Consider the following 4386-nt stretch of genomic DNA (forward strand, 5'->3'; position numbering starts at 1 on the left):
GACCAAGTCGATGTCTTTGTCTTGCACTGGAATAAAGCCATCCTCCTTAGTGAGAGAAGGATGAAGACAGTGGGTACCATTGGCAGAAAGGTACTCTGGCCATTCTGGCTCGACCTCTGGGCATGCAGAGTGGAGCAGGCTGGGCCCTGGGAGGTGCTGAGGGGGATGCTGCATCTGCTCCACGCCTCTGGGCCATCCACAACTCCAATGAGAGGATGTGGGGGAACAGAGTGCCGTGACCCCTCATCCATGTGGAGCTGCCTGTAGAGATGGAGGCGACACAGACTGAGGATGTCCCTGGAGTGGGAAAGAGGGGACTGCGCATGGTGAGACTGTGGCATGGCTGCCTGGCCCTTCCTGGCCCTCCTGCAGGTCTGCACTTCTTCCTTCAACTTACAGATTGTCCATCCAGGCCCCTCCCTGCAGCCATCTCTTCCAACAGCTCATCTGAACCCTTTCTGAGGCCTGGACCACATCAGGGCCAAGCAGTGACCACCGTGGAGTGAGTCCCTGAAGTGTCACCTGAAAACTGTCTCTTTCAGAATGGCTGGGGTGATTTCTGGCTTCTCCTGGGATGTAGAAATCTCTAAGAATGTTACAGCCACCATTTCTGCAAGAAAAATCCAGATTATTCCCAGTTTCACGACTATTTCTGATTCATTCAAAGAGATTGCAGGGCAATTACCCTGAAGTCTGAAGGAAGATGGGCACTGTGGAGGAGAGATGGGACATGAACACTGGCTGCCTGCTGACAGGTGGAAGATGGAGTCATCGTGTGTGTGAATACAGTGACTAAAATGTGAATCGAGGCTAGAGGCCAACTGTGGTGAGTATCAGAGTATATAGTCCTCAGGAGCCACTAACCCACAGCGGAGTTTACACTTATGGCAGGCCCTTCTCTGGGCCTCTATCAGGGACGTGTGGGAAATACTGGTGACAGATAGTTCTTTCTGTTCAGTCTGCAAGTCATGTCCGACTCTGTGTGAGTCTGTGGACTGTAGCTCCCCAGGCTCTTCTGTCCGTGAGGCTTTTCAGGCAAGAATACTGGAGTGGGTTGCCATTTCCTTCCCCAGAGGATCTTCCTGACCCAGGGATTAAAGCCTTGTCTTCTGCATTGGCAGGTGGGTTCTTTGCCACTGAGCCACCAGGGATGCCCAGTAGGTAGTAAGGTCAGAGAAAACCTGCCTCAAGAATGCAGGATTGAAGCCCTGCTCAGACATTTCTCCCTTAAAAAATAACATCCCCAAACCACTGAAAGACCAGCATACCCACTTCCCTTGGGTAAGTAAGACCTATTATAGCTGAGTGAAAGGAAAATTTAAAAATTTTGTATAGAGATAGAAAATGTTAGGTAAAATCCTAGTACAAGCGATAGCAGGAATGGTAGGTATCCTCCTGCATCTCTTAGGAGAACAGGGACAGCCTTAATCGTGGCTTTACATCACTAGTGCCACTTCCTCATTTGTGGAAAGGATGATAACCCTCTCTGGACAATGGCACAATCACACTTGGTTTTCGAGGATGACACAGGACACACAGCCATGAACAGCAGCCCTGGCTTATTGGTTTAGAAGTCGAAAAATATCTCTGTAATATGAATGATAAGTAATATCTGATAGTTTGGTTGCTCAGTGTGTGCTAGACTTCATTCTAAGACTGTCCACTCTTACATAATTAAATCCTATTGAACTCTTAAATCTTAAGCTTGTTGCCTAAAGTTAAATTCTAAAATAACCAGAAGATGTGGTTGCAACTGTCACAGAGGAGGAAACTGAGCAGAGAGGTGAGGTCGCCCGGCAGTGACACAGGAGGGATGGGTACTCTTGACGGCTGAGTGCAATATCCTCGCTCTCACCCCTACCGGTCACCATGTCATCTCATGACTGGTAATTTGTTCCTGCTGAGGCAGGTGCCAGGAAGTCTGGTCAGTGTCCTGCTCCCGCCTGCTGAGTTCCAGGTCCCTCCTCAGACTCAGCCCAGACCCTGGGTTCCCAGAGGAGGGCCCGCACTCACTCTTCTTGCAGGAGGGGCATCTGCAGGCCTTGCAGGTGCAGGAGCCGCCTGCCCCGATGGGAAAGGCCAGCAGTGAGCAGGGGGGTAAGGAGGAGCCACCGCAGACGTCAGCAGGGCCCCCTCCCCCTCCTCCTGGGTCAGCATCAGCGCTGGAGCTCCCAGTCCACTCAGGCAGATAGAGAAGCCCCAGCTCCTCGCGTCGGGTCCCAGGAAAGTAAATCCCCTTACCAGGGAAGGCCCCAGGCTCCAGACCCAAACCAGGTTGACTGGGGTTCAGGGCCAAGTCTATGTCCTGAACCCCAAGAGGCACCATGTCCCCTCTTGCCCCAAGGCCCAGCAGCTCCAAGGTCTCCGCCCAGCACTGGGTCCTGGTCTTGCTGTCCCCTGACCCCCTGGGTGAGGACAAGAGGGATAGTCTGGAGCCTCCGTGCCCTCAGATTTAGAATAGAGGCCAAGGGGGCCTGAAATGCTCTCAGGAGCCTGGCTAGGAAGACATTCCTGGAGCACCAAGTGACTCGGGTCTCCTTGTGATCAAACTCCACACACTCCCTTCTGCAACCCTAGGGACCCTCCGTCCTGTGCCTGGGAAGCAGGCATCAGTAGGGCTCAAATCCAGAGGCCCCTCACCAGTGGGGCAGGAGCATTTGAGGTCCATCAGGAGGAAAGGCGAGGTCCAAGGTCCAAAGCAGTGGTGAAGCAGACCCACTGGTCCGGTGCGAGGCCTTGGAGCCCAGAGCCTGGCCCGCGTTCCGAGGGGAGGGGCCCGCGCGCAGAGGCCCCGCCCCCTGCGCCCGCCCCGCCCGCAGCGCCGGGCCGAGCGTCGCTGCACTTGGGTCGGGCTGGAGCCGAGGGGCCCGGCGCCCAGCGGTAAGCGGCGTCCCATCCTGCCCGGCCGCCCGTCCCCATGTTCGCCACGTGAGCAGCCACCTGTTCCCGGGCGTCTGGGAACAGGGCTCCTTCGTCCTCGCCGCTTCCCCGCCACAGACCCCGCGCCGCCGGCCTCTGGGTCGCGCTTGCCTGGAGCCAGTGAACCACCCCCGCCTCCCGCTCGCTCCTGTCCCACCTGGCTGAGGCCGGGGAGCGGTGCCCCAGACCCAAGGTGGAGGTGACCCTCGCCACCGTTTCCCCTTCCCCGGGGTCCCCAGGCATGGCCTGCCTCGGTCCCCACCACGGTCCTTTCGCAGCGGTTTTCCTGTAACAGCCCCGCGACCCACATTTCCTTAGGCCTCTGGTCCTCACTTCCGTTTTCCTTTCTTGAAGAGACAATGGCGCGTTTCACCAGGGGCCCCTTTGCCTCAGTTTTCCAGCGGCTTCCCTCAACTTTAATGGGGCTTCTGCTCTCCAGGATGGAGGTTCCCTATAGGATGGCCCCCCAGGGAGATAGGCAGACCTGTCATTCAGTAAGAAAGACCAGTGGGTATTACTCTGTCAGACTCCAGTACACACCCTGGAGTCTGTACCAAGACTTGTTCATTGCTTTTGCTCTTTGAATTCTCACAGCAGCCCTGAGGGAAATACTAGTTAGGATGGCCTTTTCAAAGGCAAAACTGCACACAGTACTAGGAGGCTTCTCAGGCAGGCTCACGGGGCTGGGAGGTGGTGCTCTGCTTATGGTTTTTTTTTTTTCCACTTCCTCACGGAAAGTGAGAAAGATTCCCTTTAGCCCAGAACTATGTCTTCAGCACTTCTCACTGTATAAGGCTCAATCCTGGGAGTCACATGTGAGAAAAGAAATGTATATATGATGTTCTGGTTACCGACTGATTCTCTTTTTCACTAGTGGTCAAGGGATTTTTTTTCCATATATGTAAGAAAATGTATATTAATTTCATATAATGAATGTAAGAATCATTGAAAAGAAAATGGTAAGGAAACCCTGGAGCAGGTGACAGCAGAAAGGGCAGGATCCTTCTGTATCTGTTAGGAGGACCCAGACTGTCTTGTTCATGGCCCTCTATCTCTAGGGTCAATGCCTCTTTTCCTGAACGGAGGGAAGCCCTCTCAGGGGAACTGGTCACATGCTCACAGAGTTGATGTGGACGACACAGAACCCAGAGCTAAGCCTCCTGCCCCTACTTGATTGTCTGGGAGGAGACAAATGGCTCTTATGCTAATAATAATAGTAAATAAATAGCTGACATTATGCTCACTAAACATATTATGACAGTCTGTGCATATATTACATTCTTTCATCTTGAGAGCCAGACACTATTATTTTGCACTTTAGAGCAGAGAAGACTGAGGCACAGAGAGGTTATGTGTTGGACTGACAACCTTGCAGGCTGCCTGCAGCCTCCTACCCTCACCCCCCACAAGATAACCCCCACTATGTCATCCCAGGACAAGTGAGGACACTGAACTCCTGGGGGGAAG

This window comes from Dama dama, chromosome 4, assembly GCF_033118175.1.
Source record: "Dama dama isolate Ldn47 chromosome 4, ASM3311817v1, whole genome shotgun sequence".
NCBI lineage: Eukaryota > Metazoa > Chordata > Mammalia > Artiodactyla > Cervidae > Dama > Dama dama.